This window comes from Syngnathoides biaculeatus, chromosome 20 (genome assembly GCF_019802595.1).
Source record: "Syngnathoides biaculeatus isolate LvHL_M chromosome 20, ASM1980259v1, whole genome shotgun sequence".
Classification (NCBI taxonomy): domain Eukaryota; kingdom Metazoa; phylum Chordata; class Actinopteri; order Syngnathiformes; family Syngnathidae; genus Syngnathoides; species Syngnathoides biaculeatus.
The window spans coordinates 16,542,539-16,565,431 of record NC_084659.1 but is presented as its reverse complement, the minus strand read 5'-3'; the positions used below and the strand labels follow the sequence as shown (position 1 = coordinate 16,565,431).

The following is a 22,893-nucleotide window of genomic DNA, read 5'->3' as shown; positions in this document are numbered from 1 at the left end:
GAGGTGGGGGCCCGAAGAGGTGAGGTGAGCACCCAGACGTTCTCGAGTGCAAGAGGACCAAGAAAGAGAGAAAACTCGGCATGTGGGCAGATGTTAGCCAAGGCTTTTCATCAATTATTATTTTTTTTTTATCTTAACACTAATTGCCTGACAATGTTTTTGGTGATTTCAACTTTTTACATCGACCCAAATTCATGGGCCTGGACTAATGGTTTAGCTGGACTGTCACCATGTGGAAAACAACAGTAGGTTCAAGACCCCACCCAAACTCACTGCTGTTGTGTCCATGAGCAAGACACAGATACTCTGAATTGCTCCCCAGTTGTTTCAGTGTGTTCCACTAACAAGTGTGTGTGTTTACTGTGATGAGTAAAATGCAGACAACAAATGTTGTGTACATGCTTGCTGGTTCATGAAAATGAAGATGATTCTTCTATTTCCTCATGAAGACCTGATGACTTCTTCCTCCTGGATGTGTTGGTGATTACTCTCTTTTTCCATCCATTCATCCATCCATTTTCTTTGCCGTTTATCCTCACGAGGGTCACGGGGAGTGCTGGAGCCAATTCCAGCTGTCAACAGGCAGGAGGCAGGGTACACCCTGAACTGGTTGCCAGCGAATCGCAGGGCACATAAAGACAAACAGTCGCACTCACAGTCACACCTAGGGGAAATTTAGAGTGTCCCAATTAATGTTGCATGTTTTTGAGATGTGGGAGCAAACCGGAGTGCCCAAAGGGAACCCACGCAGGCGCGGGGAGAACATGCAAATTCCACACAGGCGGGGCCGGGATCGAACCCGGGTCCTCAGAACTGTGAGGCTGACACTTTACCAGCTGAATCACCGTGCCTAAATGAGACATCACAATTTATAATTATACTCACTATAAGGGATTGAATATGCTTATTTACTTGTATTCAGAGTATCAACTTTAAATTTGTTTGCTCATAAATTGTACATTACTCGATGACAAGGCGCCGTCAACAACCAACTATGCAACCGTGAACGAGCGGATTCTACTTCAAGTCTACAGGCTTAAAACAGGAAGTTAATGTGATCTAACAGTCACAATTAATTTCAATGCTATTTAACTTCGTTGAAACAGGAATGAGTTTTTTTCCACACACGCTGCCTTTTGATTCATAGGTTTGAGAATGATACTGCTAGAGAACCAAGTCTAATGTTGATTTTAGTTATGCTGTAGGATCAGAGTCCATAATTGAGACACCGTTTAAACAATGCAAACTTTGCCCCAGACCCCAAAAGGAATCCAAATGGACTGGAACTGGGAAGTCATGCTCAGCTCCGTTCGCTCCACTTCCTGTTGATATGAAGACTCTGTCTGGACCGTCTTGGATGAGGCAGATGACTGTGGTGACTCAGGGTTCTTTCCGACTTGATGAAAGAACACAATTGACGGCAGTTTACTGTTTATTCAACTTGGCTTTCTGATTATAGACTTGGTTAACTCACCATTTCTTATTCAAGGATTACCATGAAGAGTAATTCACTTGTACCTAAAAAAAAAAATTAAAATCTTCTTGCTTTATGATTGGAAATGCCATTTTGTTCCCACCTCCCTCAAAAAGTTTCTACACTCTTATTTTGAAGGGTATACCCTAGAGGTCAGCATTTTGGCATGAAAAGTAACTTCATGCCACTTTCTTTTCACTGGATGGAACCAAATGCAATAAAATCTTCACGGTTTCCTTGACTCAGTGATAAGGTTGGTTGTGATTCACACATATTGCTTAAAAGATGGCGGCACGGTGGAGCAGCTGTAAAGCGTTGACCTCACAGTTCCGAGGTCCCGGGTTCAATCTTGGACCCGCCTGTGTGGAGTTTCCATGTTCTCCCCTTGCCTGTGTGGGTTTTTTTTTTCCGGGCACTCCGGTTTCCTCCCACATCCCAAAAACATGCAACATTAATTGGATGCTAAATTCCCCTTAGCTGTGATTGGGAGTGTGGCTCTTTGTCTCTATGTGCCCTGTGATTGGCTGGCAACCAGTTCAGGGTGTACCCTGCCTCCTGCCCGATAACAGCTGGGATAGACTCCAGCACTCCCGTGACCCTCGTGAGGACAAGTGGCAAAGAAAAGGGATGGATGGATGTTCATATTTTCCTCCAAAAACATAAACAGTATATACAGTATAAGGTGTCCAAAAACATTTATTCACACTTTAAATAATTGTAAACCTGACGTCCATTATAATTCAAATCATTTTTAACATGTAAAAGAATTTCCAAATATCATTATTCAAAGTGTGTATACATTTTTTTTGGGACATCCTGTATTTTTAAAACTGATACTCCAGTTAATGTTTTCTTTCCAAAAGTGCTCAGCTGAGGTGAATGAAGGTGATTGATGAAATGACAACCACCACTAATTAGGACACAGGTGTTGTGCATTTGTCCTCACTGTGATTGGTCCTCAGTCTGGTTAAATTCCGGATGGGTGTTGTGCGATGTGTGCTTTTTCCACTTCTTCGTTCTCATCATGACAACTAACCTGTTTGCAGTTCTGCTGTGGTGCGCCGCAGCGCTTTCCGGTCTGCTTGCGGCGCCATCTTGGCCGGCAGTCACCTGTGACAAGGAAAACGTGACGGCGGCTGCGACTTTTGGTGTGCGACACATCAATGGAAAGCACGAGCATGGATTCAGGTTCAAGCTGCAGGAGGTCCAGAGCAGCAAATATCAACAGGTTGGCACTTTTCAAGTTTTCATGCTAGTTAACAGTTGTCACCCTCCTCCTCTTTAAAAAAAAATAGAGACTAGTGATGCTGATGGTGACGTCTCCTGCAGGCTTTGAATTACTTCGGCAATTTTGTTCAAGAAATGTTTTCTTTTCTTGATTCTTTATGTGGACATGTCACCACCTGCTGGCCATGTGGATAATGACCATGTGTCATGCATTGAATTATAACATCTGCCTAACAATTTAATACAAAGTGTAAAACTAAACTTTAAAATACAAGATTCCAGTGCACTGTCTAAAAAGTTTACACCCCCCCCCCACCACACACACACACACATTTTAATAACTTGCAAGGAGGTTTTTGAGTGGATCTCACCGGTTCATATAGTGGCTGTCTCCAAAGTGGAAGGTCTTGAATTTGTTACACCCGCCCCCCAAGGAAATTTCACTTCCTATATTTACAGTGATTGTGGAACTTGGAAGACTCCACTGAAGATGCATGCTTGTGTAAAATGGGAGAGACCGGGGAAATTTTATGGATTTTTATTAAATGTTTCCCCATGGTTTTTGGTACAACCACCTTGGCCTGAGAAAATATCTTTTCTCATGGTATTTAAAAAGCAAAATCGAGCCTGTGACCGGTGAATCACGCCCCAATTCTGTCACGTGGTGCAGGAGGGAAAGCGGGGCTTCAGATGTCATTTCTGGCGCCTCCCCCAAATGAATCAAGTATTGATGTGCTCTTTGCATAAAGGAGGTGACCATCAGTCGACAGGGCTTAAAGGGCTGGCACAGCTCATCACTCGTAGCCAAATCATGATGATTCTGTTCAAGGTGGTGTGGATTTCCCTCCCACCCTCACTGTACTGTGGCATTCCCAGTTTGAAAAGTTCTATCAAATGTAACCCACAGTGTGTAGGATCATTTGGCCCAACCAGAAAACCGACCAAGGTTTGACTCATGAGGTGGAGATGTTTGTGGCACGCCACCAAATTATTTTGCATCATGCCTGTTCCTCCATGCAGGTATCAGGAGGTTGCCACATAGATGTGAATGTGAAGCTCGTGCAGACCAAATGTCACTTCACCAACCCCAAACCTGATGACCAATGCGAGCTGTGGCGACGGGATGAACGGGTACATTTTAGTTCTGTTCTCAAAGATTACTGCTGCTCATGTAGGTGACATGCTAAGTGTCTTGTTGTTGTTGTTGTTGTTGTTTAGGGTGCAGTTGCCACCTGCAGCATTGAATTCTGGGTGATGTGGGGTGTGGCCAAAGTCACCAGACATGAATGCACAACCAGACCAGGTCAGTTTCTTTGCCTTTTTTGAGGGGGGGATTAATCAGAGTGTGGTGTTCCTGGTTTTTAATGAATTGATTAAATTATTCAATGTGGGTGGTAGGTTTGGGATAAATTTTAAAATTTCTATTAAAAAAAAAATATATATATATATAATATATATTTACTTTAGCTTCCAATATTGCAGCTTTCACTTCAGAGCGATACTGGGGACACATTTAGAGCAAAATATTTTGAAGTTCCTTTTGTTACAAATTTACCCCCCCTTGCTTCTTTTAAAGATCCATGCTTTTAACTTTCTGGTATCATGCCACCTGTGTGCAGAACTTACCAATGAGGAGTTGGAGACTGTTTGTCCGTGTTGTTACCTCTGGATGACCCAACAGCGGTGAAGGCTGTGCATGACTCTGTGGTCAAGTTCAACCGGGAGAGTCAACACCAGAACTACTTCACCCTGATGGAAGTGGCTCATGTGACAATGGAGGTAATACTCATTTATTTCTCCCCCAGTTTTTTGCTTACTCAGTCACATAATTTTTAACTCTTCCCATCTCAGTCTATTCCATCCATTGGCACGGTGACCTTGCTGAAGTTTGCCTTGGTTGAGACCACGTGTCCCAGAGGTGCCAGGAATACTTTTGTCCCCTGCACGCCTCGCTGTCGGACAGAGCTGTGAGTTGACTTTCATGCTCATGGCTAGTCCTAGATGAACCCATCTAAATATAAAATCGTTCTGGGTCCACATGATTCTTAATGTGACTTTTCTATTTTCAAGAATCACGCCTTTTGTCAAACCTCTTACTACAACTTGCACAGACAAGTGGGAAAACTTGAGTGTGAATTCTATCCCCCAAAAGTAAGTCTCGCTATGTGTTACTTTTTACTTGTACACGGAGCAACTCGTTGTTCAACTTTTTTTGTTTTCCACAGAATCCAGGCCCCTACCCGACTGACGTGCCAAAACCTGTATGCAGGCCGTTGTTCCACCAAAGTCCAGAAGTTTGTGTGTGCAAAGCACGGCTGAACAATCCGGATTATGCGATCCACCACATTTGTCCGTTCCCACTTAAGTGATATTCCTTGAACGATTTTAATTAAAACAAACTTACCTTGCTTTGTCTTACTTGCTGTGTTGTGCATTTGTGTCTGAGTTCCAATCATTGTTGGTGGCTGGGTCCAAGTTTAAATGGTGTCCGAATTCTGCACTGGCACCATAGACTGAAATTAACACTATCTGTTTCTCAAACAGTATTCAAATCAAACTTATGAGTTCAAAGGCAGTGTGTAAGTTACATATAGCGTTGTTTACTTGGAGCAGCTGGTGCAACTGTCAGAGCATGTGCCTCACAGTTCCAAGGACCAGGCTTCTAAATCCCTGACAAACCTTGAGCCACTGCCAAATTAGCACTTTAAATTCATTTTTGTAGCGTCACTGTATCTTATTTCGAAAGCTTGTTTCAACTTTACTCTTGCAACCAGTTAAGAGTGCTCGGGCTGTGGTCGCCAACAGAGGGAAATGGTTCTGACACATTTCAGCTGTCATGGAGTGTTTTAATAAGTTGAACTGTGCAGGTCAATTGAGATAAAAATTTGGAATGGTTGGTTCTTTTTCTGTATCTTTATTTCATTATTGTATTTGATATTCACTACAATCAAATCAAACTCTGTAACCAAACCCGCTGCCTTCCTGGTCCATGGGAAAACATGTCAATCATTGACTGGTCTGCAGTGATTGAAATGAATTGAGTGTTTGAAAAGATTGGGGACCACTGGTCTAAAACATTGTCCAGTACTGTTTAAACATTTTTCTAAAACTTATTTTGATCAAAAATAAATTATCAAAAAAATGTCCACAAAAATGTAAGTCTAGGTAATCACACTAGATTTAACATATATACAAATTCTGCAACAACTCCTTGGACTGTTCAGATTTTTTTTCTTTATCAACTGTTCCAGTATACTAATTCTTAATTTTCTCTTCTTTGATTTGTCACTCTCTACAACTGAACAGGGATTCCCTGTAGCAGTATTTGTAGTGTAGTAGTGTAGGTTAGCAGAGGTGGGAGTTCAATTGCAAGCTCTGTGGATGAGTTCAATTGCAAGCTCTGTGGATGAGTATTTGCTTCCGCGGTTGGTGTCTCCCAACATAAGCGGCATGTCCACGAGGCGGAGTGGAAGGCAAGGAAGGTTGAGAAGGTAGAGGGTGTCAAAGGAACGAAGCTCTGGAGTGTGGGGGAGGTGCAAGAGCTGATCCTACTTCCGGCAGAGATGGGAGGCAGGGGAGCAATTCTGGGGGCTTGGGGAGTTTGGAACGAAAGCTACCACCGACAACTGCGAGTTCCATGTTCTAATTCTGGCAAAGGGGGTGATGGAAAACCTGGCTCGATTGAAGAACTGCACGGCCCTGGGAGCAGACAGGATCAGCAAAAGGGCGCTGTTGCACTGGGACCCCCAGGGTGAGCAACGACATGGTTGGTCCGTGGAGTCATTCCCGGGGCTTTCAAGGAGTGCCGGATGCGGCTGTTGCCGAAGTCCAACGATCCGGATGAATTGCGGGATCCAACTGGGTGGCGTCCCGTGACGATAGGATCGGTGGTTCTGAGGCTGTTTGCGAGGTGTATGACGATGAGGCTATCGCGAGCCTGTCCTCTGAACCCCGGACAACGCGGTTTCCTTGCTTACTCGAGTGGGTTTGCGGATAACCTGGTGATCTTGTCCGAGATCATCAGGAACTCGAGGTCTGAGCGGACTCCGCTGGCAGTTGTGTTTGTGGATTTTGCGAAGGCTTTTGATTCCATATCTCACGAGCATATCCTGTGTTCTCTGAGAGAACGCGGTGTCGATGAATATGTTGAGTTAATCCATAACTCATATGTGGACTGCGTGACCAGGGTATCTTGTGTTGACAGCCAAACACAGGCAATACGCCTACAAGTTGGAGTGAAGCAAGGTGACCCAATGTCCCCACTGCTTTTCAACTTGGCCATGGATCCGCTTATCCATGGGCTCGAACAGGCCAGATCTGGGCTATAATGGGGCGATATGTCTATTGCTACACTAGCCTTCGCTGATGATCTTGTGCTGGTGAGTGGTTCGAAGGAGGGGATGGGGAGGAGTCTGGCGATGCTGGACCACTTCTGCGACTTAACGGGGTTGAAGGTTCAACCCAGGAAGTGCCACGAGTTCTATATGGAGCGAGGAGTGGTGAATGACTGTGAAGCCTGGAGGATCGGTGGAACGCCTATACACATGAATCCTCCGGGTGAATCGGTCAGTTACCGAGGAGTGCAAGTAGGACCCGTGCATGGCGTCATAACACCTGACTTAACACCACTGATCCAGAGGTGGATCCAGAATATTGCTGAGGCACCTCTTAAGCCCTCACAGAAGCTGAGGGTTTTAAACTCATTCACCCTCCCGAGGGTTATTTATCAGGCAGATCTAGGTGGAGTGCCGGTTTCGGATTGATGGGATCGTCCGCTGGGCAGTGAAGCACTGGCTCCATTTGTCACCGTCCAGGTGCAATGGGTTGCTGTATTTACGATGCTGCGCCTCCTGAAGCTCGGCAGACTGATTCCAGCGATTCAAATCAGAAGAATCGCAAAAACGATCAGCTCCACCGACAACTGGACCCGCGTCCTGACATCCAGGGCAGAAACACAATCGGACTGGGCAAAGTTGTGGGTGAACGCAGGGAGGAATTCGGAGAGTGTGCCTGGAAGGGGCGTGGGGAGCACTCTCCAGGAAGACTCGGGTGGGCCGCTGGTATGTCCAGACTGGCAAAGGGCTGAAAACGTAGTTTGGGCTTCAGGTACAAGGTGTGGGGGTTGCCCAATTACTTGGGGACAAAACCAGTAACTCGTGGCTGGCTGATCCGACGGCTGTAGGGTTCCGCCATAGATATTGGATAGCTGCCCTCTCGTTGAGGGTTGGAGATGAAAATTTTGAATGAAGTGTCCAGTGCTGTAAACAAATGGATTTAATGCTGAATTGGAAATTAAAGATTACTTTAAAAATATTCTACTAAATTCCTGAACCACTGAAACGGAATTTTCAAATTATTCTACTTTGTTCCCTGCTTGACGGTGGCGCTTGTAGTCTGCAGGATGGGATTTGAGATGTGAGGTTGGGGGGGCTTAGAGGTGAGATCTGCAGCCAGACTTTCTTGAGTGCAAGAGGACCAGGAAATGGTGCAAATGTGCTTGTGTTACGATATGAACAAAATACAAGTGTGTTCGAGTATTCGTCAATGTATTTATTATGGACTTGCAACAAAGCCAGCTCCTACACACAGATGCAACAGTATCTTCCTTGAGGTGGCCAAGGACAACTCCATCATAACCAAAGAATGTGCCACATCATCACCAAAACTGTACCTTTGTTCATTTCATCTGCTCACCCCTCCTTTTGACCTTGTGTGTTTTCTAATTAAAAAAAGAGTACGTGAGAGGCTGGTTCAGAACGTGTTTGGAGTCTGTAACTGGCCTTTCTCTCACGTCCTCCTGATCAGAAGAAAGACGACTTCTTGTCTGTTATTTGGACAATTATTCCAGCAAGTTGGGTGATAAACCGAACAAAGTGCTCTCTCATTTTTGTTTCTTCATGGTCTCACATGCCCCTCGAACTGCGATATCGCACTGAGACCCCTGAGTTTTTTTTTTCTAGAACTTGAAAACTGCACTTCTCACAGCCACAATTAACCAAGAGGCATACTGCAAGAACAAGGCGCACGGAAATGAAAAACATGATCACTTGTCATACTGGCTGTTGAAATTTCCAAAGAGATCTTATCGGATATTTCATTCCCGGGACCCCTTTGAGTCCTGCTCTCCTTGAGAAGGATAACCAAAGTACAAAGAACCTACAAAGAAGAGCACATGACTTCATTCCTTGTCACAAGGGCAACAAGGGTGTTTTAAATGAAGGAGATAATCACATGTCTCATTAATCATTTGTCTGAAGCTTTTTAGTCCACAAGTTCAGGAACAAATCACTCAGTTCACTTAAGTCCCTCCTATTCAGGACATTAACGAGGGTTGATGCCATTTTCCAAAGTTGACAAACACATTCAAGTCAGCTTCGTTAATGGTCCATCTCAATAAATTATAATGATGTCAAAAGTTTCATTTCAATTCAAAAAGTGAAACTCATTGAGATGCATCATTTTTTTGATACATGTATAATTTTGATAATTATATCTTACAGCAACTGACAACTCCAAATGCACCACTTCTAGAAATAAAAATGTAACAACCAATTAAGAAACATAAAATAGATCTATTTTTATATCTAGAATTTAGTCAGTAATTTCCCCTCTGAAAAGTATATTTCCAAGTGATGATTTAATATATGTGTGAGACCTGAAATCAAGTGAGTTTTCTACCACGTTCATTTTTCTGATTACCACAACTTTGTAAACAGTTACACGCACAGAATATTTTCAAACAATATTTTATTATGGTGGCATTCGAGTCAACATGTCCAATATGACAAGCACCTCATGTACAACAGTTCCTTGACGACACAAAAAAAACAAAAATAAACTCAGCCGAAGACCACTTCTTCCTGGGAAAACAGTACAGGAGTCTCCTCGTTAGTATAGTGGACAGTATCTCCGCCTGTCACGTGGAAGACCGGGATTCGATTCCCCGACGGGGAAATGGTGTTATCCTTTGTTTTTCGTGGGGCTCGTCTTCGCAAAAAACAAACCGAGCAGGTTTGTTTTCAAACAAGGACCTCACGCGTATCAACCATATATAACAACTCCAGTTCTACACAGGTGAAATTGTTGCTCGCCAAAGCGAGAATAATACCTCGAGACCAACAAGCCACATGCCTCACTCTGTAACTCCATCGACTACCATCCCGCAAAGGTTCACGGTTATCTCCTCTGTCACCCATCAAACACTGCCGATCCCACTCTTCATCTCCGGCAATCACCACGAAACCATATCACTGTTTGTCACTCCTTCCCCTGAGGTTCTTGGTATTCCCTGGCTTCAAATTACAAGACCACAATAGATGGAAGTGATTTAACTATCACTTGATGGAGTCCTCACAGTCTTTCCCACTGCCTGCTTTTCTGCTGCTCCAAAGACGCTCCACCTTTATGTTGTGTATATTTTTCGTCAGTCATTAACATATCAGCGGTGGTCCCACGTTGAGGATTCACAACATTCGGTCCCAATTCACAAGATTAGTTAAGCCCGATCGTCCCTCCGATCCCTCCAACATGGGTTTTACACATGAACCTCTGCGGCAGAAATATATTCCAATAGCCACCCACTCGAGAGGACCATCAAACCAAACTGCTTATCCCACAAGGGTCACAGGAGTGCTGGAGCCTGCCCCAGCTAAAATTGGGCAAAAGTCTATTGGACTGTGGGCGGTTTGCCAGAGAGTTGCAGGAACATTGCAACACACCACCACTGAGCAGGAATACAGCCCACACCACTTACAGAAAGGTTGGTGTGTGTCACCACTACCCGTCAGTGACCAGCTGGAAGGGGCTGTCCTTATGTAATCAGCTAGGAATTGTTCATGTATGAGAAAAGCTTCTCTTAACCAGGAACTGAGCTAAGAGTCTCCTTCTCCTGTATATAGTGGACAGTATAATCGCCTGTCCGCAAAAGGAAGTCGGGTTTTTCGATTTTCCTGACAGGGGATTGAATAAAGTTTATTTCAGCTTTCATGGGGTTCTTATTTGCGGAAAGAAGCAGAGCAGCTTTGCTTCCAAACAGAACCTTGAGCATCTGTGACAAATATCACAACTACTGTAGACTTGTAACTGTAACTGTTGCTCGTGTGATGTCTGTTCGTCAGGACCGACCGAACCACCTTGTTAGCTCGCATGGGTTTCAGGTGCAGTTAGAAGCGGGCAGGTGGTGCAAAACAAATCGTGAAACACTGAACTTCTCGGACAGCAATGGTGGTGAAACTTGTTTGGACTGTTGGTCAAATCACAGTTCTTGGGACCGGGTTCAAGTAGGAGGAGTCGTTATATTCACTTAATCCGTGTGAGGTTTCCTGCTTGAAACAAGTTGTCGCTCGCATTGCTTTTCCACAAAGAAGAGCCCCCCACGAAAGCAACAAGGCCAGCATTATTTCATATCAAAATGGGGAATCGAACCCGACTCTTCCACATAACAGGCGTGCTTTTCCACTATACTAAAGAGAAGACCCTTAGCATCTCGACCTGCCAACAGAAGCCACTGTAAATGTTCCTCGACGGGTCCACCAGGTGACTGGCTGAGAACCACAGACGAAAATAGTTGGCATTGTTTCTCTGAGCGAGTTTTTTTCTCTGGGCCAATCCGGTTTCCTTCCATGCCATGAAAAACCATCATGATCGATTGAGTGAAGTCATCAATCATCAATCATCCATCAAATCACAGAATCATCATATTTGAAATATTCAACTGATTTTATAATAATTTAGATTGAACACTTCAAATCACCGAAATGAAAACTGTGAATGAAGTGTGGCAGTGCTGTAACAAATGATTTAATGCTGAAGAAACCCTGAAATTGAAGATATTTTAAAAATCTTCAACTAAGTTCCTTTTCGATGCTGAAACAATAAAAACGGACACAAAAATTTCTATTATTGTACTCATCCCATCATTCCCTGGCTGCCTGACGGTGACATTGTGTCTGTGCAGGATGGAAACTTAGATGTGAGGTGGGTGGGGGGACTGGAGAGGTGAGTCTGCAGCCAGACTTTCTGGAGTGCAATAGGACCGGAAAAACCAATTGAAAGACAAAGCAAAGTGACGCCAAAAAGGTTTGCCACAAATGAAATGTATGCTGTTTTTGTGTGCTCGTCCTCAAGTCCAACACTAATCCAAATCCAATCCAGTGTTGTTTTGATTTCATCTTCCATTTGTTTGCCTTTTGTGTCAACCCTCACCTCACTTTGTGTATTTTGCCTATTCTCCTCTTCAGGCGCAGGGGCAGTTAAGGGTGGGTATGTGGGAACCATAGTTTTTGGGACCCCTGAGTGTCCGTTGGAATCTGAATTTTTCTTTTTTTTTTTTTGTGGCAGCACCAAACCAGACTATGATAGGTGAACAGAGGACTGTGTCACGATCCTCCAGTGCGGGGGAGGACCCAAATGCAGGACTCCGGGATCACAGCATTATGTCAAGTGGGTTTTATTGCAGGAGTTTCCGCACACGGTAACACAGTGCCACTCACCAATTCAAAGCACACTAACAGACTCTGGGCACAACGAACACATCGAACTGGCAAATGGCAGTGACAAAAAGTCCAACTTAAATACCCCATCTAATTACAGTCCCAATGTTAAACAGCTGAGAGCGGTGAGAGGTGTCACCGGCCATGGCAGTGGCCACTCCCCTCTTGGCCGTGGTCCAGCCTGGCTCATGACAGAACCGCCCATTTAAGGTGCGGATCCCAGACGTGCCTAAACAAAAGAAACACACCCACACAAAAAACATGTCCAGGGGCAGGTGGAAGGGTGTCTGGGGGAGGGCACCCCCCCCCCAACCCAGTCTGTCTGGTGGCAGTCCAGGCCACCAAAAGCGAGGCCGGGAAGGTAAGGAGGTCAGCCCTGACGCCAAGCACCAGGGTCCTCACGGGGTGATTCGGACGGAAGCATGCGACTGCTCCGGACGAAGACCTTCAAGGATGTGGTTGTGAGGCGGCCGGGGAGCGGTCGCCGCCGAGGCTCGGTCAGGAGGCAGCCATAGGTCGGTCATGAGGCGGCCAAGGGCTGGTCGCTGCCGAGGCTAGGTCATGAGCCAGCCGTGGACTGTTTACCAGCGAGGCCAGGTCAGGGGCAGCTGAGGATCGGTCGCCGTCGTGGCGTGGCCCTCAGATGGCCATGGACCGGTCGCCATTGAATCAGGGAAGGGAGGCGGCAGCCATCGAGACAGGGGCATGAGGCGCCCGTATACCTGTCTCTGTCAAGACAGGAATGGGAGACGGAAGAATGCCTGTCACCGTCGAGACGGGGGCATGAAGCGGCTGCGTACCGGTCGCCATCGAAGCAGGAGTGGGGGGCGGCAGGTTGCAGTCGAGACAGGAATGTGAGACGGCCGAATACCTGTCGTTGCCGGCACTGGAACGTAGGGGACCGTGATGTCGTCATTGCCGGGTTGGGAACGTGAGACGACCAACGGGCCTTCGCCACCGCCTGGACAGGAAATAGAGGCAGCCAACGAGTCGTCGCCTCAGCAGGGAGAGGAACGTGAGGCAGCCAATGAGCCGTCGCTGTCTGCTGGAAAGGAACGTGAGGCGGCCGACGAGCCGTCGCTGCCTGCTGCACAGGAACGTGAGGCGGCCTACAAGCCATCGCCACCTGCTGGACTGGAATGTGAGGTGGCTGACGAGCCTTTGATGCTGTCGGGACGGGAGCGCGAGACAGCCACGAGCTGTTGCCGCCGCCTGAACAGGAACGTGGGGCAGTCGAGTCGTCGTCGCCGGGACAGAAACGGGAGGTGGGTGACGAGCAATTGCTGCTACCGGGACTGGAACGTGAGGCAGCTGCTTGATCAGGAACGTAAAGCGGCCGGGAACCTGTAGCTGCCGAAACAGGAGCGTGGTCAACCGGGAAGACTGTTGCCACCACAATGTGGGTCTGGCGCGGCAGCGGGTCAGTCTTCACCGCGACGTGGGCTTGGCTCGGTAGCAGATTGGTGGCTACTGCGGCTTGCACATGGTTTGCCAGGAAGTCTATTGCCACCTCAACGTGGATGTGGTGTGGCAGCGGGTCAGTTGCCACTGTGACGTGAGTTTGGGTTGGTAAAGGGTCAGTTGCTATCACAATGTGGGCTTGGTTTGGTAGCAGATCGGTGGCAACCACGACATGGGTGTGGCTCAGACAGTAGTCTAATTCCCACCAATCCTGGTTCGTGAGGGCCACAAGCTCCGCCCTCTGCTGGCCCAAATGCTCCCGCATAAAGCGACAGAAAGCCCTGTGGTCCTCGGATCGCTGCACCTCGGGGGTCGCGAATCCACTTCAGATCCTGAGAGAGTGTAATTCCCAAAGGAAGCCTTGAAGTCCACCATTCTTTCTACTGTTTTGAGTACGTTCAGCTCCAGTTTGTGTTAAACGCAACAAAGCTCCAGCCACTCTATTTCCAGATGCGTCAATGTCTTTTATAAGGCTGATGACTCCGGTGTTGTCGGCAAACTTCAGGAATTTCACAGCTTAAACTCCACATTCACACAAATTCATACTTAAGTCATGTGCATTAAGTGCTTCTATGTATAAAGCTTCTTGCGAGACTATCAAGAGGATCTAAATCAAAGCACAAATTTAAAGAAAATATAAATGGCTGCATTTAAACTAACCATCAAACTAATTGGCGATGGAGGATGTGGACGGAGTGTTCTTAATGGGGTTGGGTGGGGAATGCTCTATCTCCTGCTCAGCAAAAAAATTAAAATTAAAAAACGTTCCACCTTATCTGTGCGGCCCGCTACCAGATGGGACTGGTGATGATGGGTGGACTGGGGACTATTGTCTTAAAAGATTATTAAATTAACTTTAACGTATCTTGGAAATTGTTGACATTGGTACCCATAACCTGTGTAATTAGTTCGGAATGCATCTGGTAGAATGAAGAGTTTACTGTTTGCAATGTGGGGTACAGGGTCTCAGCAAATTTAATATTGAACTATCACTGCAAAATCATTTTGTTTTGATATTCATAATACAGGTTTTTATCGCTGACATATTTTGAATAAAAAAAAAACATTTTCAAAACTTCACAAAGCCCATGTGAGCCGCTGTGATTGAGGGCCTAGTACACAATTCCAAATTTTTCCTCCACTTCAACCCCCCTTCTGGCAGTATTTGTAATTGTTTTCAGCAGAGGTGATTATTATTTCCTCTCTTTACACAATTAACAGTTTGAGACTTCATATATTGTCCATCAAAATGAACCATTTCCTCACTCATCACTTGGATATTGTAGTGCGTTGTTATACTTTGTCTCCTAGTAGTTTATCTCGGAGTTTCTTTGTTTCTTCAGCAATTGACCCCTCCGTACAGGGCACTTAACCACGTCTCCTGAAGTTACATCACCCCACGTGTCCTAACCTCAGACAAACAATTAGCAAAAATGGCGGCGCAGGAAGAAATGACTAGAGCGAAATTGTCGGATTTACCATCTGATTTTTAACTCGCATTCTTAGCGAATAGTGAAATATCGTTGAAAAGCAGACAGCAGGGCTACAAGTATTTCAGCGAGGGGTATTTCAATGGTATTTACATGCATATCGACGGAGAAACCATTGATATTAGTTCGAGATCTTTCCGGAGTCAGAGGAAGACTGAGAAGCCACATAATATAATATATTATAACCCAAAGATGAATTCGTCATTGACAGTTTCCTATTTTCGTGCTACATATCACACTTGTGTGCAGAATCTGTATGTGTATCTGTATAGCCGTTTGTGAACCATCGTATGAAGGAAAAGAAGGCGAGGCTTGATTTACGAGTTGTTTCTCTTGTTTTCTTTGTGTAACGTCACGCGCTCCCCTCAATAATTATTCTTGAATTAGTGCCGAATCTAGGTAAGTCCCGACCGAGTACGACAATCACTACTTTATAGTGTCCTCAAACATCCTTCCTTCAGTCTTGTTGTCTCGGTGCACGTCAAAGGCTTTTAGGACTCGCTAGTCCGGTTTAGCTTAGCTCGGTAGCCGCCAACAGAGACACATTTGTGCAGTCAGATCATCGCAAAATATCGCTCAACACAGATCAAGTGTGTCAATCATTCACACGTAGCTATGTTATGCAAGCGAAGAACTGCTAATTCATTTATATGAGACATGTATTGAAAATCAAATATAGGGCATACCTTCGTGCAAGCATAGTCCGGTTTAGCTTAACTCGGTAGCCGCCAACAGAGACACGTTTGTGCAGTCAGACCATTGCAAAATATTGCTCAACACAGATCAAGTGTGTCAATCATTCACACATAGTTATGTTATGCAAGCGAAGAACTGCTAATTCATTTATAAGAGACGTATTGAAAATCAAATATAGGGCTTACCTTCGTGCAAAAATATCTGTTCCGGTTGATTTTAGATGGATTCAGTTTATCATACGATCTTCCACAAAGTTTGATCCATCGAAGACATTTTTCGTACTGGGTCTTCGGTTTTGGAAAGGGTACGAATTGAACTCCACCAACTAGCCTTTCAGGATACCTGTCGTCACTATTACAAAGTCCGTGACTACACCTCTTAAACATATCTATTGTTAAAGAACCCAAATATGCGATAAAACGCTAACAAAAGCTATACTGGACCATGCAACGTTGTCTAAGGTAATAGTGGACGCCAACAAGGGGCGTGCTTTATGCAGATCTCTGGCCTCTGATTGGTCAGCGATGCGGATGACACAATTTCTACGGAGGGGTCAATTCTGCCCAGACCCCATTGTGATGACTTTTTGCAAGACAACAATTTGAACATGGCACTGAAGTTGTAATGGTACACTCACTTCACTTTGGTGTGGGCAGCATGGGTTCAGTTCTCACTCACTGATGCTGTGAGTATTAATGGTTGTCCAATGTCAGTTTTAATAGGGTACTACGGCCTGCAACCCGAACCATGATCACCGGTGTTGATAATGGAAGGTTGGAAGTTTGAACATTTCCGCACAATGCAATCAAGATTCTGCCGCATAAATTCTCTTCTACTATAACAGAGGGCTGCCAAAGGGAAAGTCAGAGACATGAGAAGGGAGCAAAGCTAAAAGTAGGCAGACAAATGCTTACAGGAGTTTTTTTTTCTTTTTTTTTTTGTTAAATGTTAAATGTTACAACATGTAATGATTGATGAAATGCCACTATTTTATGAACCTACCAAGTTTAATGAAAATTCATCACGAGGGAGTATGGTCAGGAACATGTAAATTTAGCGTCTACTCTTTTCTTTCTTTTCTTGTCGCACACTCCTTTGCTGGCAGACTATGGTTGTTCAATGCAGGAATACTACTGTATTTCGCCTCGCTGTGGTGTAGAGCAGATAAATTATATGCTGTTGAAAGATTGTCTTAAATAAAATAAAATAAAATAAAATTCCCTTCACACCTCAGGTTCAACCCAACTCTCCACTCCCCCAAAAAATCTGAATCTGAAACCCAAGCATGCTTTTCAAAAATGCACATTAACCTCTCTATTTTAAAGAACTGAACAGACTAAATTTAAAGTTAAAGTTTAAAGTGCAAAACAGACTAAAGTTGGAAACGTGAGCATTTACTGCATTCAGTACGGTTGTGTGTGTGTGTGTGTGTGTGTGTGTGTGTGTGTGTGTGAGAGAGAGAGAGAGAGAGAGAGAGAGAGAGAGAGAGAGAGAGAGAGAGAGAGAGAACAAAATTAAGATTTTGTCTGCAGCCAGTAATTTCCCCAAAGTTCACAATATGTACTGTATTAATATTGTACAGTCTGGGACCATGTAAATAAAGTTTAAAGTGCATGTCTTGTGTCACTTATTTCTTGTCATTCTTTTCTTTGTTTTCACATTTGGTAGTTATGCTATTCTGTTTGCTGTGATGTAATAATTTTAGTTTTGATGTGACACCGTGAGTGTGTACATCCTCATTAATGACATGCCCACCCAGGCAGTGTGTTGGGCAAGTAAGATGCTTCTGCTTACAATTGTGAAATGCAATTGAAGAGTTTGTTTTCAAAACGAGACATAGGCATTTTTTTTCAGATTTACGAAACTCGAGCCAAAATTATCCAGCTCCAAATGGATAATTTTGGCGTGAGTTTCGTAAATCTGAAAAAAATGCCTATGTCTCATTTTGAAAACAAACTCTTCAATTGTTCCTCGCTGCCTAGTGAGTGATTACGGTCCAACCCGGTGTCTTGTTGGAGGAGTCTAACAGCAGGGGAGCTTCAAAGAATGCTGTTTATCAAGCCTTAGAGACTCACTCTGTCACCTCATTTTGCAGGAAGCATGTCTGCTACATTCAAAATACTGAAACTAGTAATTGGCAACTCAGATGCAAACCAACCCAACCATAGTAAAGCAGATAAAGGATGGACTGTAGTATCGGTATAGGGTGGAGGCCCTTCATAAGGCTTATTTATGGGGGCACAGAAATTCGTGTAACACCAATGCCTGCCAGTAACAAGTTTTTGTTCCTAAAGATGTTTGCTCTACCTGGACTGACCATTTACCTCAAGAACTTAAAAGATTGTGAAATGTGCACACAAATCATTGGTCATAAAATGACCAGCAGTGATGTGGTCACGCGTTACAAATAATAATAATAATAATAATCTGCCATTTTGAGTAACAAGCAAAGTAATGCATTACTTTTCACACGTAATGTAATTAGTAGTAATGTTGCAGGTTTTGCCGGGTCTTTGTGGCATGTCGAGTAATGAAGAGGACGTGTTCATGAAACGAGGCGTGATTAATTTGGGATATGGGCTGGAACATGTGAAGCTTCGCTGCCCGGTTTTACCAGGTAACCACTTCAGGAAGTGGTTCAGAATTTGGCACGATGTGTGACACTGCCACAGTAATATTGGCCATGTCTCGCAGTTCCATGGAAATGTTGGTTTATTCTGTAGTGTATTTTAGCATTGCATTAAATGCAGCCCTATGGGGGCACAAACCACTGCAATCTGTAGGCCGGTCCCAAGCCCGGATAAATGCAGAGGGTTGCTTTAGGAAGGGCATCCGGCGTAAAAACTGTGTGAAACAAATATGAGCGTTCATCTAAAGAATCCCATACCGGAGGCCCTATGGCTCAGTGGTTAGCGCACTGGTTTGGTAAACCAGGGGTTGTGGGTTCGTATCCCACTGCGGCCTCCACTCCCCAAGAAGGGTTGCGTCAGGAAGGGCATCTGGCATAAAAATTGTGCGAAACATATGTGCGTTCATCTGAGACGACACGCTGTGGCGACCCCGAAAGGGACAAGCCAAAAGAAACTTTTATCTAAAGAATCCCATACCGGATCGGTCGTTGCCCGGGTTAACAACGCCCGCCCCCGGCACTGCTAACCTGCAGGGCGTCTGTGGAAATTCAGCTGTGGGTCGAAGACAAAGAAGAGGAGGAAACCGGATCCATCGTCAGAAGAAAAAGAGGAATGCACAGATCCTACAACTGAGTGTAGGGACTTTGAATGTTGGGACTATGACAGGAAAAGCTCAGGAGTTGGTTGACATGATGATTAGGAGAAAGGTTGATATTCTGTCTATCCAAGAGAGCAGGTTGAAAGGTTGTAAGGCTAGAAGTTTAGGAGCAGGATTTAAATTATTCTATCACGGAGGAGATGGGAAGAGAAATGGAGTAGGGGTTACTTTAAAGGAAGAGCTGGCTAAGAATGTCTTGGAGGCGAAAAGAGTATCAGATCGAGTGATGAGACAAAAATTTGAAATTGAGGGTGTTATGTATAATGTGGTTAGCGGCTATTCCCCACAGGTAGGATGTGACCCAGAGTTGAAAGAGAAATTCCGGAAGGAACTAGATGAAGTAGTAGTAGAAGAGAGTTGTGATTGATGCAGATTGTAATGGACATATTGGTAAAGGAAACAGGGGCGATGAAGAAGTGATGGGTAAGTACGGCATCCAGGAAAGGAACTTTGAGGGACAGATAGTGGTGGACTTTGCAAAAAGGATGGAGATGGCTGTAGTGAACACTTATTTCCAGAAGAGGGAGGAACATATAGTGACCTACAAGAGCAGAGGTAGAAGCACGCAGGTGCATTATATTTTGTGCAGACAATGTAATCTGAAGGAGGTTACTGACTGTAAAGTAGTGGTAGGGGAGAGTGTAGCTCGACAGTATAGGATGGTAGTGTGTAGGATGACTCTGGTGGTGGGTAGGAAGATTAAGAAGACAAAGGTAGAGCAGAGAACCATGTGGTAGAAGCTGAGAAAGGAAGAATGTTGTGCGGCCTTTTGGAAAGAGGTAAGACAGGCTCTCGATGGACAGCAGAAGGTCCCGGAAGACTGGACAACGACAGCCAAGGTAATCAGAGAGACAGGCAGGAGAGTACTTGGTGTGTCTTTCGGTAGGAATGGGGAGAAGGAGACTTGGTGGTGGAACCCCAAAATACAGGGAGTCATACAAGGAAAGAGATTACCGAAGAAGTGGGACACTGAGAGGACTGAGGAGAGGCGAAAGGAGTACATCGAGATGCGACGTTGGGCAAAGGTAGAGGTGGCAAAGGCTAAACAAGAGGCATAAGAAAACATGTACACCACGTTGGACACAAAAGAAGGAGAAAAGTATCTCTTGTCAGATTCCGCTTATCCGCAGGACTAATCGGGAGAAATGTCCCGACCGACTCTCCAGTTAAAGGGTTAAGCTACCACTTTACTCCAGCCGACTCTAACGCCGTGCTTGCAGGAGGACGGGAGCTTCTTAAGTCGGTGTCGAGATGAATTCGCCTAGGTGTACTAACTGCCTTTAGTTTTGCAGAGCCAATCCAGTCTGCCTCCACTCGTCCACCTTGTCGAGTAACCTTTCTGAGTAACAAGGTGTCAAAGTGTTCGCTCTACTTTTACAGCAGCTCCATCTCTTATGAATCGATTGCCCTTGTTATTGACCTAGCAATTTTAACAATCCTTATTAGGATTGTACAAATTTGTTCTATATTAAACCCGAGATTATCAATGAGTGACTGATTAAAATAGAATTTTTACGACTAAATGATGTTAATGTCGATGACGTTCAATCTTTAATGAGGTAGAATGGTTATAATGAGATAATTCAATATAAGAATGACAAAAACAGATGAAGATGGAAATTTTAAGAATTTAATACAATGATAAAAATTGTTCAGATAACATTCATCCTACAGTTATCCCCGCCAGACGCGAGGTAAGGTTTCAATGTTAAGGCAAAATACAATGTTAATAGAACATAAATCAATAAAAGTAAAAACGGGTAGAATGATAAAAATTGTTCACATAACATTCATCCTACAGTTATCCCCGCCAGACGCGAGGTAAGGTTGCGATGTTAAGGAAAAATTCAATGTTAATAGAACATAAATCAATAAAAGAAAAAATAGTTAAAATGATAAAAATTGATGGTAAGAAGGATAAGATAAATGATAAAAAAAGCAAAAAGCAATAGAAGTGAAGTGAGATTCAAAGCGTCTAAAATCATCAGAAATTAGGGATAATAGACATTTTTGAGTGAGCCTGTTAGGGTTGATCAAGTCCTATATAGCTCGAAGCCTAATTTAATAATAAGGGTTTTCGGGATTACGGATAAATTGTCAAGCCAACTTACCCTTCATAGGTAACCACGTAATATCGCTGGTATTAACCTGCCAATATCTTATTATAGTCGTTTTACTTGCGCCCAATCTCAAAAAGAGTCGTCAATTTAGGCACTCCAAGTTGCCAATTCCTTCTCCCCGCCAGCTTGCCACACGACTATTACACCTATAGAAAGACCTTGTCTCTTTGTCAGCGAAAACTGAACAAAAAGCCCCGAACTTCCGTATCCAAGGTTTTTATAGCTTTTTGGTAGAACATTCTGGAAAATGTTGGCTGAATCTACATCTAGTGGGAAGGGCCTCCTTTGGTTCATCCTATTGGGCCCCATTTGCCATTCCCGGCTTGACTTGTCACGCCTTTCTTTGGCTTCACTCCATTTTGTCATTCTCCCTTTAATTAATAAATGCATCTTTTGAAAATATAACCACAATTCGCGTTCGGTTTCACCCTAGTTTTGAACAATAGCATAAATGTATCAACAGTCTTGTGAATACATTTCTCTCATGCATTCTCAGGCTTGTTTTAGTTGGTTGCTCATCATGTGTTGCCTTGTCTGAGAGAGACAGCCATATACAGGTTATATTCTTTTCACAAAGCTGTTTCAAAGCATCTTATTTTTTGCTAAAAGTCCAGTGGAAAAATAGTTGAAATCTATTTCTGCTTGCCGACTTCCCGCGTGGTCATTCGAGTGTGACGGGCTTCCTGTTCACTAACTTGATGCTGCAACCATCTTGAAAAATGCTAGGTGTGGCTTGACAGCTGCATCCTGTCACTGTCTTTATATCAGAAATAAGATGTGATTACAAAGATATAACAATAATTGGGTTCTTAAGGTTGCTAACCCCGATATATGTATGTAATACAAAGATATGAAAAATAAGCAGGTTTATATAAGGTTACTGACTTTGGTATATGTATGCAATGCAATGAGAAGCTAAGTGGGTAGGCTACATTTATCAGAGAGATCTTTGCCGTGCTGGTGACCCAATCTAGTGTAAATTTGTTTGGCGACATCTGGTGTCCAATTTGAGAGTTGGTGGCTCAGCTCAAAACATGAACCTTAAGCCATACACCCCAATTGTTATCAATTTGCTCCATTGCTATTTGTGGTATGGCAACCTATCTGACACTCTACAGGTTGGCCAGAAAGAGGGGTAGAGATGGGAAGGATGTGCAGCAGGTAAGGGTGATAAAGGATAGAGATGGAAATGTGTTTACTGGTGCCAGTAGTGTGCTAAATAGATGGAAAGAATAATTTGAGAAGTTGATGAATGAAGAAAATGAGAGAGATGGAAGAGTTGAAGAGGCAAGTGTGAAGAACCAGGAAGTGGCAATGATTAGTAAGGGGGAAGTCAGAAAGGCACTACAAAGGATGAAAAATGGAAAGGCAGTTGGTCCTGATGACATACCAGTAGAGGTATGGAAGCAATTTGGAGAGATGGCTGTGGAGTTTTTGACCAACTTATTCAACAGAATACTAGCGGGTGAAAAGATGCCTGAAGAATGGAGGAAAAGTGTTCTAGTTCCCATTTTTAAGATCAAAGGGGATGTTCAGAGCTGTTGGAACTCTGAAATAACGTTAATTAGTCACCCAATGAAGTTATGTGAAAGATTATTGGAGGCTAGACTCAGGACAGAAATAATTATCTGCGAGCAACAGTATGG

General features: G+C 44.2%; 1 pseudogene; it reads left to right on the top strand.

Annotated features, from left to right (window-relative positions):
* Positions 1-2,452: 2,452 nt before the first annotated feature.
* Positions 2,453-5,119, top strand: LOC133493509 (uncharacterized; annotated as a pseudogene).
* Positions 5,120-22,893: the final 17,774 nt, after the last annotated feature.